The 14349-nt window shown below is 32.7% G+C and overlaps 1 long non-coding RNA gene across 1 annotated transcript; it reads right to left on the reverse strand.

Annotated features, from left to right (window-relative positions):
• Positions 1–405: 405 nt before the first annotated feature.
• Positions 406–14253, reverse strand: LOC145693985 (uncharacterized). The gene is made up of 4 exons (XR_014132872.1): positions 14133–14253; positions 11629–11718; positions 7077–7185; positions 406–603 (listed from the first exon to the last, which is right to left on the reverse strand). It is a non-coding gene; the product is annotated as an uncharacterized LOC145693985 (long non-coding RNA).
• Between the last annotated feature and the right edge of the window lie 96 nt (positions 14254–14349).

Here is a 14349-nt window from a genome sequence, read left to right on the forward strand (position 1 = left end):
GTTCAGCATAAAACACCTTCCTTTTCTATATTACATATGTTCGTATCTAAGCTGGTATTAAAAGAAAATCGCATCCTATCATATAAATATAATATCAAATGTAAGCCAATAATCTGGAGGCATACAAAGTTGCATGCATGTTTATTCGTTGCAAACACAGTAAAATATCCAGTAAGTACAAGCTTTAAAACAACAGCACAACGTAGAAAAATCACATTACAATTAACTATCTATGTAAGATTAAAAGAAAATTTGAATAAGGTAATAATTGAAATTTCCTTTTCAATTAGGCAATTTATTACCAACAATTAAATACAATTTTGAAATTATCCAATTATTATTAACGCTAACTTCTGAAATCATTATCAAAAGTCTTTAAATGTACAATATCTTCAATTAGGGTGAAAACTGTTTCTTCAAAGTACTGCTCTTTAGTTAATAGGTATGTTCCCAGAAACAGTAAGAAGCAAAACAAAAGTGTGGTAAAAAAAATCGACACTTATTGTCGTCAATATTAACGTTCAAAATCCTCAAATACATTCTAAATTTTCATTTGTGCAAACTCCTTTATGGTATCGGCCGCAGAAGAAAACAAACAGGAATCTGTAAAGATAGTAATAATCATTTGCACCAATTACGCATGTATGCGGAGTAAACTAAAATGATGCTTAGTAACCAAATGATAACAAATAAGTGGAAAACAGTCGCGATAGGAAGTGAAAGTGGGCGGGTTTGATTTGTAGTTATACTCTTACTCCAATTATTCTTACAGGTTCACCGAGCCTGTGCAAAATCTAAAAACTAATACTGCTGCTGAATCTTGGTGTTGACTTCATCTTCTCTACGTAGAGATATAAGAAAAAGTTGCTTAAACTTTTACTTACGTTAAGTTGCTTAAACCATAAACTTGAAATTTCGATAGTTTATATGAACTGTGTAGTAAGGTACTACTAATTTACGATTTGTGGAAAATTGACTATCATGGTGAGATCATGTATTATAATAATATGGAGTCCACATATCAGGATATCTTAACGTTACACATGACAAAGCATATGCAGAATAGAACAAAGATTTAGAAAACGTACGACTTAAAAAAATCAGTGAATCGATGCACCAGAAAGAGACAAAATAAAATGTTTGAGGTGTAATTTTTCTTTCTTTTGATACAGGTCAATTACCAGTTGGCAAATATTGTTCTAAGCCTTTGCAACAAACACCTTGTTAACTACTTGTACGTGTACCGGATTCTAGTATGTTTTTTCTCGTTTATGCTATGATAGTATTATATTTAATTTTTAATATACTAAAATACCCTAATGTATACATTCTAAATATATAACACTCCAAAATAAATCTCCTTCTTTTTTCCAAGTATCTCGGTGGTCGTTTCTGATGAATCTTCTCTGTAAAGCTCTGTCCGAAAATTTGTTGTTGTTAAGCATTTCTACTAACATTATTCTTAACCATATACATCCAATACTTTTTTGAACTCTCACCACCGCTCTTCCCATTGGCCACCGGACCCAACACTCTTCTGATCTCTTCTGATAGGATGTTCTTTATACTTTAGAAACTAAGATTTCGATATTAATCGGACAATATGGCATAATTTAATACTCCTAAAGAAGTCTAAGATATATATTCTTTCCCTTGGAATTATTTTTCTTTGGACGACTTCCTAGAAAATAAGTCAGGTAATTTCGTTCATATTTCGTAAAGAAACATTTCATAAACATGTATATAATGCTGCGAAAACATGTTTTTTCAAAAGGGAGTATAATTTTAATAAGAGTTTTTTTTATATAATTATGTTTCTATAGGAATCATGCGATTTTGTTAATATTTTGTAGTCAAATTAATCATTAGTGGTGGAATGCAATTTCTTATAAAAATAAAAAAAAGTTAGTTTACTTTTAAGGGTGAATTACCTTTAGGTGAAATGTGGGAAAAAGTTAATTCGCACTACCATAGAATGGTTTACTAATTGCTGCAGTATAAATAGCATAGTCCGGACGTACAAGCAAAATGGAAGTTAGAATTTGTAACTGAAAAGCACCAGTTCACATAACGTTTTACTTTTCATGCTAGATACATCTACAACATATTGGTAAGTTCTTACATAATCTCCTTTTCGGTGATGTTTATAAGTTGAAAACAAAATCACACAATGAGAAACACTCAATAAACAATAATATTCTACTAACACGTTAAATGGTCTAATGTCAGACAACTTGATTAGCCCCTGTGTTTCTTTCGCGTAGATCGTTTCCACCAATGAAGTACAACTCGGTAATTTCTAGATATCTTTTAACGTGTTTTGTTGGATAAGTGACAATTTTATTAATGAGAAAAGATGATTAATTATTAATAGCTCTCTGGTGATTTCCTTCAGCATTGGTACAATTACAATCGCTAATTTCCGTTAGAAGACATTGTACCACAACAAAGCGATACTTGTCATTTCAACACCATCTAGACGTTGAGAATTTGCCTCGCTCTCGTTTGGTTTGGTCTTTTAGGCGGTTTAGTACCCATGAACATTTCTATTAAGTAATGCTTATAAAGAGAAATGTGAACGCCGCAACTCCACAACGGAGCGCTTGCAAAGATAACTTATGCTACTCGTTTGGCTATTCCATAAGCTCAACCTCACAACACGATCACCTTGTGATTGATGTGGTCTAGGGATGTGGAAGGAAACCTTTCACATCAGCAGAAACGCTTTGCACGTGTATAACAGAAAACACGAAGAATGGAATTAAAAGAACAATTTATCGAATAAAAAGATAAAGCTCACAAGCACACAAGAGAAGGAAGTTTTCGGATGTTTTGCCTTCTTGTGTTTTTATTATTTTTCAAATTTTTATATTTTGAGAATCGTTTTATATTTATATTTTCAGAGATTCGGACATCGGACAATTCGAACACATAACAGCCAGCCGGAAGAAGTGCAAGTTTACCTCAGGCGGAGAACAACATACATGGACCATCCACTTCTCAAGACTCGCACCAATCATTTAGGGCCCCACTGTATGCGATTATGCTCTTTGCGCATGCGCTTAAATCCTCCGTCGCACGGCTCGGATCCATTCGTCTTTTATGACTCAAATCCTATTACAAGAAACGTGCCGTAGCGAGTTTTCCTTCTAGGAAAAACAATCCAGACAGAGAGCCTATCTTTGTGTTGTTCATAATCAGAGGGTATAAGAAGCCGGATGATCGGCCGGGGATAACCAGCAACATGTAGGACGAGCATTTGACTGCAGTTTCGAAGAACTGGGCAATGGGAATTCCACACATGACAAAAATATATTATTATTCGGCATGGGGATTTGTGATTTGAAACGCAATCTAACTGTCGAATTTTAACAAGATGCTACTTTAAGGTACGTTTAATAAACTAGCATTGCTGAAATTGCGGAACATCTTCAATTTAAAATTCAAAAACTCTGTCTCACCAAAAACTTAGAGAGAAAATTTATCATTTATGCATGGAGTTCTGCATTTATCATAAGGTTTTAAATTAAAATCAACGTCTTTATAATAATTTGAAATATTTTTCAATCAACCACTGCTATTCTGAACGTGTAATATTTTGTGGATCATGCATACGTTTCTAAGTTTCTCGTTTCTTTTTCAATTGTCGCCTTGATTTGGTTTAGAATGTGGTATAATTATATTCAAAGACGCAACATTTATGTGTCTAACTGTGGTCTGCCAAACTTCATGTTAAAATTTTGTGGGAGGTATTTTGGTGGGCAGATCTTTTAATAGCAATACATCATGTTATTATATACAAACGTATGTGGATAATGGTGGTTTAAATATGTAAAAAGTACGTAACAATGTAGCAAACTTCAAGAGTAGTGTGAGCAGATTTATTGCTACAGTTTTGAATCATAATTGCAAAATATTGGAGCAAAATAATTGTTTCAGAAGGAAGTCGTTCCAAATAGCCTAAAACACTCATACGTTCACATTGAAGAATTATTAATAACGCAGAATTATGTTTCAATAATTTTCTAAAAATAGACTGAATGAAATAGTTTTCAAACTAATATGGTATATATGTAATATCAAAATATTTGAATCAATATGTAGAACATCACAGTGAATTAAACAAGATTCTATAATAATATTAGTGGTTTATCTGTTAAAAAGTTCCAAAGATGAAACATATAAGAATAGATATACCGCAAAGCGCTCAAAGAAATTGGTATGACTGAATTGAGAATCCATGTAATGTACAGGTTTCGAAAAAATAGATATAAAAAATGATACTGTATGAGAACATTGCTGCTTTGAAGGAATATTAAAATATGCTCTTATCAATGTCTTCATTACCACAGTAGACAGATGACAGAACATAATTTAGGAAATACAATATCATCTAAATATATTATTCAAACTTTAACTTGTGTTTTTGTTTATTTATATTACTATATAAAGATTAAAAATGCATCAATCAAAAAACAACATAAATTTTTAAAATTGCATTCATAATAACATGCGTTTAGGTCGTTGAAAATGAATAAAAAAAATTTGACCGTTAAAGTATGTCTGACAGTAATAATGGGAAGCTTGTATTTTTCACGAAATGGTTGTTTATTTTTCTAATGTATAGGCCTTCAATAAAAAAAAACTGTAGTTAACTATTAGATTGTATCTACTATTGTTTTCTCTCTTAATCGTGTCACACGCAGAGACTTCTTAGAATGACTCAAATATCCAAAACAGTTACAGATGTATCCTTGTAATAATCAAAGAATCACACTAAAGTGAGGTGAAAATTATTGAAATGAGCTTGCTTTGCTACTTCCCTCCGTGATGTGGTAATTAGCCTTCCGAATTTTCACTACACAAACTAGGGTCCCTATTCTGCCAACAACAAATATTAGTTTACCTTCTGTTCTTGTCTTTGGACAAAATACACAAAAACAGTGTGACATATCATACTGTGCCATCTATGTTATATACTAATTTCAAACAAATAATGCCTAATTCGAAGAATGCATTAAACATGTTGTTACATAAAAAAAGTTAGAATGTATGAATATTTTGAACATATGAAACAACAATATACATTCTTACAGTAGCAACTACATATGAATAGTATAATGTCAAGAATCGTCAGGTATGTATACAGGGTGAGCCAAAATTCCTTGGAAACCTGCATAAGTTTTAAAATCGACAGGAAAAATAAAAAGCGATGATGGGATCAGTGGTTTGATGCGGGGCTACAACTTTTGGAGTGTATGTCATTCATGCCTGCCATCTTGAAATCCGTCATTTTGGATTCAAGTCATTTTTTAAAATGGGAAGGGCGGTGTATGAACAATCAAATAACACTAGCTTGAGCTCAGGAATTTAGTGATGTAATTTATTTTTTCTATCTTGTGCAGTTTAGAAGTTATAAATGTTCAAACGTGGGAAGTTACCTTGATACTGAATGCTACATTGTCCTACGTGTTGTCCATCCCGTGCAATGCACAACTGTAGTCGCCGCAACCATTCTGACCACACACAGAGGAGAATGCCTCCTGAAATTTGGTCACAGGCTTGTTACATGCGTTCCTCCAGGTGTCTCAAATCACGGATTGTCTTAGAATACACTATCTACTTAAGATGTTCTCATAGATAAAAATCAAGGGGCGTTAAGTCAGGAGATCTGGGTGGCCAATCCAGGGGACCAAGGTGACAAATTCACTTTTCTGGCAGTTGTTTATCCAAATATTCACGGACACAAAGTCCATAGTGTGGAGGGGCTCCATCGTGCTGAAAATAAGATGGGAAAATGCCGTCAGCGTTCAGTGTGGCAGGGAACACAAGGTCCTGCAGCAGCATCAGATACTGTAGTGCAGTTAAAGTGTTGTAAATGAAAAATGGCACAACGATGCGGGTGTCCCATATGCCACCCCACACTATCACCTTCGCTGGACTATGTCCTCGACACGGGTCAACCCAGTGCGGATTTGCGTCACACCAGTATGGACAATTATGTCGATTAACATCCCCATTCTAACTGAAATACAACACGTTGTTGAACAATATGCCCTTGGCAAACGCAGGATCCAGTTCGTGTTGTTCAGTAGCCCACATGCAGAACTCAAACCGGCGATCAGGGTCATCCTCGTTCAGTTTATGTTCCATGTACAGCTTGTAAAGATGCCACAGATTGGCGTGCAATATCCGGACAACGGAGGATTGGCTTATTGCACATGCTAGGGACACACGACGGGTACTTCGTATAGAACTTTTCACAAACGACGCTACAACTGCCGTTGGAGTTTCCTCATTGGTGACAGTCTTTGGTCGCCCACTACGTGCCCTATCTTGAACAGAGCCCGTCTCCTGGAATTTGGTGATCACGTGAGCGACCGTGCTATGCGATACCCGTTCTCTGTCTGGATGCCGTCTGTTGTAGTAAGCTGCTATTGTTCGGTACCTGCGTTCCCCTGATATAAGAATAATTTATATCTTCTGTTTACGTGTCAGACCCATTTTAGATCACCTGGAACAAAGAGAGAACTAGGTCAGTATCAAAGTAATTTACCACTTCTGAACATTAATAACTTCTAAACTGTACAAGATAAAAAAAAATACAGCACTAAACTTCTGAAGTCATGCTACTGTTATTTGATGTGTCATACACCGCGCTTCCCATTTTAAAAATTGACTTGAATCCAAAATGGCAGATTTCAAGATGGCGGCCATGACTGATATACACTCCAAACGTTGCGGCCCCTCATGAACCCTCTGTTCCTATCATCACTTTTTTACTTTTCTCGTCGATTTTCAAACTTATGCAGGCAGGTGTGCAAGGACTTTTCACTCACCTGTATATATATCTATATATATCTATATATATATATATATATATATATATATATATATATTTGTGTATGTGTGTGTTGTATGTATTCCGAAATTTGTTTCTCCAATGCTCCACACCTTCGTGTCGTTTGATACATTTCCTGTACAATACTAAAACTCAAATTTCTTATAAAATCTTTCATTTCAGAAAGTTTAACATTTTTTTTTTATTTTTATGATAGAATAACTAATGAACATACTCTTATGGTCTCCACATGCAATTCCATTTTCTGATACCAGCAACTACATCCGCAATCAAACAGTCTGCCGTAGGGTGTTGAAAACAGAATTCCGGAGTACAGATTGGAACTGGAAAACAAAATACGTTGAAATCAAATGAAATAAAATCCCATACTTGGGGTGTGTTGATTTCTTTTTATATATCAATTTTACCAAAACAACAAACATTTGGGACAATGATAAACATACCAGCATAATCAGATTCAGGAACATATACACATCTACATATTTGGATTCACATACTCTGTCAACAAATTCAAAATAAATATTGATTATGGTGACAAAAACACTTAAACTATTCCTTTATCACACACATACCTCTATCATATGTTAAGTGAAGAGTGAATATTCATCCATGAACATAGAGAAGAATTTACGCAGGGAATTAAAAATGTAACAGTATATTGCAATAGAATGTACTTAGGAAATCACAATAAAATTTAATATACAAATGGGGACTAAGAAGTGCGGGGTCTAAAAGGATGGAAATGAATATTGATTAACGAATGGTTAAATAATTATAAAAACTCAACAACTCATACAAAGATGACGCTGCTGAAGGCGTGATTTATCAAAATATCTCATTTATTTTTACTGAATTGAATGATACAGAGATTCGCATCTACATTGAACTATATATTTAGTAAACATGTAGATCATTCTTGATCATCTTTCAGATGATTTTTCGAAAAATGACTAACACAATTTTCCTTATATTTAATAAATAAAACTTTTATGAACAATTTAACATCATGTTGTATATTGTTTTTGCCGAATCATGTAGAATGGTTTGTTTTATCTTGCTCGTGAGTGTATCAATGTGAGGTACTCCGTTATAGTGTTGAAAAATTCCATAAAATATTGTCCCTATTTCTGGATAATTTTCTTAACAACTACAGCACGTAATGTTTGTTTTTACAGCAATGAGAGTCCTCGTAGAAAATAATGAATTTAGTTTCGCTCCAGACAAAAGTAATCAGCCGATAAAGTTGAAATCTAGTACAGAGACAGAGACTAGAAATTCCAGCTCTGAAGGAAATAACGCTATTACTGATCCCAGGTTAAGCGGTGGTTAATACATTCTTATATATATTTAAGTAAGTAACAGATTATATTTATGGCATTGAAATGTCTTGTTTAAATATGTGTAGACAGCTTCTCGCTCCCAAAACAACACAGGGATCGACTATGGTCACATGTGTAATCTCATAAAATAAATATACAACCAGGAAACGGGTTGTCATATCCAGAACGTACCAAGGTAGTTTCCATTTCAAGTATCCTTCTATTATACATTATTGAGGACTCACAATTGCTAATTAGTTCTCTCTTTCATTAAAAATAGAACTTCGTGTCCAGAAAACGTAGAAAAACATTTAAAGTTTCTTTGGGATAGGAATTAATCAATTATGGAGATTTATAAAATTACGATCTAGTGACACATCAATAGGAAATGAAACCGGTAGATAGAGTCCAACATTGTGTTTGGAGTAGATCTTGCGAAACAATGTAAAAGAAGACCCTTGAAAAGAGTACATTATATTGCAGATGAGTATAGCATACAGAATGCTGCTCTTGTCTGGGTGTTCCGTGCAATGAGCAAGATGAAAAAAAGTACATGCCATATGAGTTTAGATTAGTTTAACATCAACATCAAGATTAGTTTCCAAAACCACCTCTATACTCAAATAACGAATTTATTGTGGTTTGGTCATCTTTCATAGTAGGTACTTATCATGTCAATTGCAAATGAAGTGGAACTATTAATGTAGATCGTAAAATTGTTTAATTCCATGTAATTTACTCAATCTCGTCTATAAATTTCCAGCAATGACTGACAGTCATGCTGTACTCATGTTTGATAAAACTGCTTGCTCTTATCGGACACAAGAAATGATGCATGGACTCCATTAGTTGTGGCATGAATTTTTCCTAACCCATCGTATTTCCTGGATATACCACTCAACTGATTGCAATTTAGAAACTGGAACAGGAGGCGGACACCTCATTTGCTCTAACTTAATAAAATATCAAAATTTCCCTTCATAAAATTATCTTTATGAGAGATTATAAGAAATAAATGTGCTTCATGTTATATAACATTTGAGGTACGAAGCCAGAAGTGTTATTTCCACTTCTTTACTTTCTCAATGTGTTATGATTGTGATTAAAACCATGAACGCAATATCATTCCTAAAATCTCTCCCATTGATCTGAAGATTGAGAGAAGTTATCATCATTTTTCGAAGACTGAACTGCATGTGGCAGTATAATGAACTTGAAAATATACTCTCTCTCTCTCTCTCTCTCTCTCTCTCTCTATCTATCTCTCTCTCTCTCTCTCTCTCTCTCTATATATATATATATATATATATATATATATATATATATATATATATATATCGTTAACTCAATTTATAATCTCTGGAAGTATAGTGGAGAAACTTTTTTTATGTTTCCGTAACTTGTGTGAAAGAAACACCAACACTTGACATACCACTAGTTGTGGTGTTCGAAAACACTGTTACAAGGAAGAGATTGCGTATCAAAATAGTAATATACTACAAAGGAAAGAGTCACAATTTTTAATGTTAAAGTCTTATTGTACATTATTATCAGTGATGTAATACTGTTTAAATTGCTGCAATGCCAAATGCCTGCTGAATAGAGAGAACATCCAATTCATGTCAAATGAGAGTTCAACTCCTACAGACAGAAAATACTGGATTTCTGACCAAACATTTTACGAATGATGAAACCTTTTCCTGCTTTAAAACCCATGGGGAAAAGGAGAACATTAAAGGAATGTGATAGACGCTGTCTTTCTCAAAGACCAGCAAATATAAAATATCAACCAGCCTTTATTCTATTAGAAAAATGAGTAATTTCAGAACATGGGAAAATTAATGGAAGAAAAAGAAAAAGTGGCCACTACATCGTATGCAGATCTGTTCCATTCTCACTTTTGTTCGGTAATCAGAAGTAAGCGACAAGAACTTCTCACTACCTCGATATCGTTCCTTGATAACACTCTCTGAGATCATATTCTCGCCGCTTACATTCCACGACAGGTAATTCATGTATCTCACACACGAGGCAAAATTTCTAGAGTTACACTGATTTGTAATGTATTGGTGCGGAAAAAAGATGCAAGAAAATGAAAGAACCTTTAAAGCAATGAAGAAGTGAACGCCGTGTTGCTCAACTGGAAGCAAACATAACCAAACTCTTTTGTCTTAAAAGGTTTAAGCAGTTCCAAATCACTGGAATACATGTACCTAATGCCATTAAAAAAACGCTATATGAAGTGTCTTCCTGTATATCTTGATGTGCCTTACAAAAGAATCTCCATTTGAATAAACTATATAACGAACTTTGGAGTTTATCTACGAATAGAAATAGAAATGTTTTATCGTATCTTCTGTTCTATTGTTTACACATTCTGAATTTATTTTATCTTTAAAGTTAACGTATGAAAATAACTCCATAACACGATACTTTAATGTTCTATATCGCTTCATGTCCAAGAAACATAGGCATGTATACGTCATTACTGGACGCCATTACTGGACGTCACCAACATTGACTTCATTCCAGCGCTCTCCAGGAAAGCTGTAATGGATTTTCAATTTCCAATACCTACTAATCCAGAGAAATGATATATGTTAATTGTGGCTATTCCCGTTATCACACTTCTGAATTTTACAGTATCGTACGGTACATTGCCTACACGCAAATGCAAATTAAGATTTTAGAAAGAGGTAACAGAGTTTTTGGAGGAACAAAAATGCACAAAAAGGAGGAAGTGGAAAGACAGATAGGATGTTATAAAATTGACCTTGTAGATAACTGTGTTTATAAACGTGAACTATTTGGTCGTTTAGGACGTAAATACTATGGATATTTTGTATGTTATGCATGAATGAATTATTTGTGACAGAACTATTCTACTGAAGTGATCAAAGGTATAGACACACATTTATTCTATTAACCACATTAAAATACAACTATGATGTTTGTTTTATTTGATTATGTCTCATTTCTCAGTTTGAGTTAATTATGCCTAAAATTGTCATTCATTTTGAAACTTCACTCAATCTTTTTATTGCGTTATTATTTGATATTTAATACAGTTTTCGCAACATTAGGATACTTGGAAATTTAAGGATATCCATTCTAACTCTGAATTTGGGTATCAAAAACTTGTTATTTATCTTGTTTCAACACCGTCATTTGTGTCAGTGTGAATTTGTTTTTACCGAAATGTTCATTCTGACGTCTGGAAAAAAAATTGCCTCAGCAACGCAATAAAAAAAATGGTCTAAGGTCACATGTCAATGTTGCTAAATTTCTATAAGTATACTTAATCTCCCCGTGTTGTATTTAGTGCAACAAGCGTTATCGCAGTAAAATGACCAAAATTATATTATCATTTAATTAAAACATTACTTTACCAAAGTTGTAATTCATTTCTTATTTAAGATTTAAATTTTCATTAATTATTCAACTTACGTTCGAATTGAGCTACCACCATTGCAACTGACAGAAAACAAAGTACAAGAAGGAGTTCCATGTTTCAGTGTAAACCTGGTTTCCGGGTTTCTGAGAAAATATATAGGTAGATATAAATAATTTATTCTTAATTTTATGCTACTCAAAGAAAGAAACTAATTATGAAAATTAATTGACTCGACTTATAAAAGAGAGAACCATTTGAATACAATACCAAGTATTTTTGTGAAACACAACAACTTTTTTATAACTACCTTAATAAGCAATGTAAAATTTAGGAAGCGAAGCCAGGCTGATCCGAAAAATATTACATTTTGCAAAAGCAAATACCATTAAAACTTTTCCATTATCTAAAAGGTTAACACTTGTTTATTAAAAAATATCGAATTTTAATGTATTTAATATTAATGTATTTTAATGTATTTTAATATATTTGAATCCTTTTGTAATCAGTAATTTTACTTGGGCAATTTTAAACATTAATCATTCCATATTTCATTTTCAATTATTATAAGAGTTTTATCCTACTGCTTCAATCGTGCTTCGGGTAAATTGTATTTTGACTCCAATTTTATCAAGACATTCAGAAAGATTGTAAATAACAATATTTGTTGATAGAAACAAATATTACATATTCACTAAAGATAGATTTACATTATACAAGTAACATAAAACATGCTTTTATGCAATTCTACCGAATTGAAGTAAAATTTTGACATTTCTCTGCTATTCAAGTATAACATCTTTTTACACAGAAATCTCTTATACCTAGAAATATTTTCTGAAGCCATGTTGATCAGTATATGAAATTTTTACGAACTAATTTTGAAGTCGGATTTAAGTGGTACATTTGCCAGTTGTCGTAAAGAGAATATTACGTTAACCCAACTCTTCAATTTGAAAACAAACGTATACTAGAACTTCTCTCGTTTAAAGAATCATTTGTTTCTGAAAATATGGCAAGTGGGTTATTTCATAACAGGGAAGATACTAAATTGTGTTTGTATCTTACTTACTACTTAAGAAGTAGTAATGAAGGAATTTCCCCTTATTCTATATTGCCTATCTCGTGCAACTGTTATATTAACTGAGGTTTGCCTATAGTTCGAAAATAATTTAATAATTTTAACTGTGTTAGGTTTCACATAATTGATTCTTCTAAAGTCTGTCTACTGATAGGTATCAGAGGTAAACTGCGAAAAGAGAGACACCTCCTTATGACTGTTTCAGCATACCATGACACAGATTTCCTTTTTTCCTCTTCCCATTATTAAACCCGAAATTTTAAATCACAACAGAAGTATAATTCTACCAGCCGGAGAAACTCCATTTGACTTTAAATTACAAAATCATTAATGTTAGTACTTTCTTATTTTCATTACATAAAGTAAATGACATTTGTGGTATAATAAAAAGTAATTACTTAATATTTAAAATTAACTGGTTATTGTGATGTAAATAAGGTTATACACTGTATTAAAGAAAGATGAGTTGAGAAAGACACATAATCCATAAAACGGATATGAATAAAGAAAGGCCTGTAATTCTGTAAACCTTGAATTTTGGATAGCTGTTCCCAAGAAAAGCTCTTCATAAACGCGTTTCTTGCACTGAGTGGAGGCGAAGACGCACCCATCATCAGGAGAGAAGACATTCATTTTGCAAAAGAATATTTTAGAAAATAATGTTGTCGCATATCAGCCATACGCAATATAGAATTAAACAAGAGGACTTTTGCCGACGAACCATTTTTATTGTGTTCAGAGGTATGTTTATTACTTTGGTGTTTTTCGCTAAATAGCCAATGAATCTATGTATTAGATTCTTATACTGTGAAAGACAAACCTAACTAAAATATTGTTAAAGGATATGTTATCATTTCAAGAAGTTTAATAAAGTAATATTAGGATGAAAAAGTTCCAATATCTAAGAGCAGATAACAGCGAGATAAATATATTTGATAACTGAATATCAAGTCATTTAAAACAGAACTTGAGAAGTAAATTATATATTTTAATGTATGTGTAGTTCAAAATAATTAGTGGAATGCAAAATTTTGCTTTTAAAGATAATTGCTGCTACGGGAAGAAATAGTTTTTAGAAGGCGTGCTCTAGTTTGATAATATACACTTCTGAATAGGTATGAAATGTTTTTCCAATTTATACACTCGTAATAATTCTATTGATTTTAAGTGTGCAATGAATAGTAAAGATGTATTTACTTTTAATGTTTAAGTGCAAGAGAATTCGAAATAAATATATTATTTCTACATGTAAGAAATGTTTAAAAACTTTTCTATGTAACTAGATATCAATATTATATGTCTTCGGACTATGATTTACTTATAGTTTATTATTTTAATTATTTCTATAATCCCTAATGAAAAATTATATCATTAAATTAATACTTATTAATTGTGACCATACACCGTAACTTCGTTCTCAGGGTGAACATGTAGCTACAGATATAATAAACAGAGAGAACCATATTTAAATTATCTTACCCTTAATATCTATGTTTCGTTGGCTTTTTTGCTATCTGTAGAGTACTGTCTTCTTTGGTAATGCTGATATACCTGTGCTTTTGAATTAAATATCCTTTCGTCATATATTTATACCTGAAATCTTATTACCTAAACATAGTAATACACCAATTGTAAATTGAAGTCCTAAAACTCCTTGAGAAAATGGCAATTATTCAGTTGATTAAAATTACTGCCT

This window comes from Thermobia domestica, chromosome 9 (assembly GCF_964235325.1).
Source record: "Thermobia domestica chromosome 9, izTheDome1.hap1.1, whole genome shotgun sequence".
NCBI classification, from domain to species: domain Eukaryota; kingdom Metazoa; phylum Arthropoda; class Insecta; order Zygentoma; family Lepismatidae; genus Thermobia; species Thermobia domestica.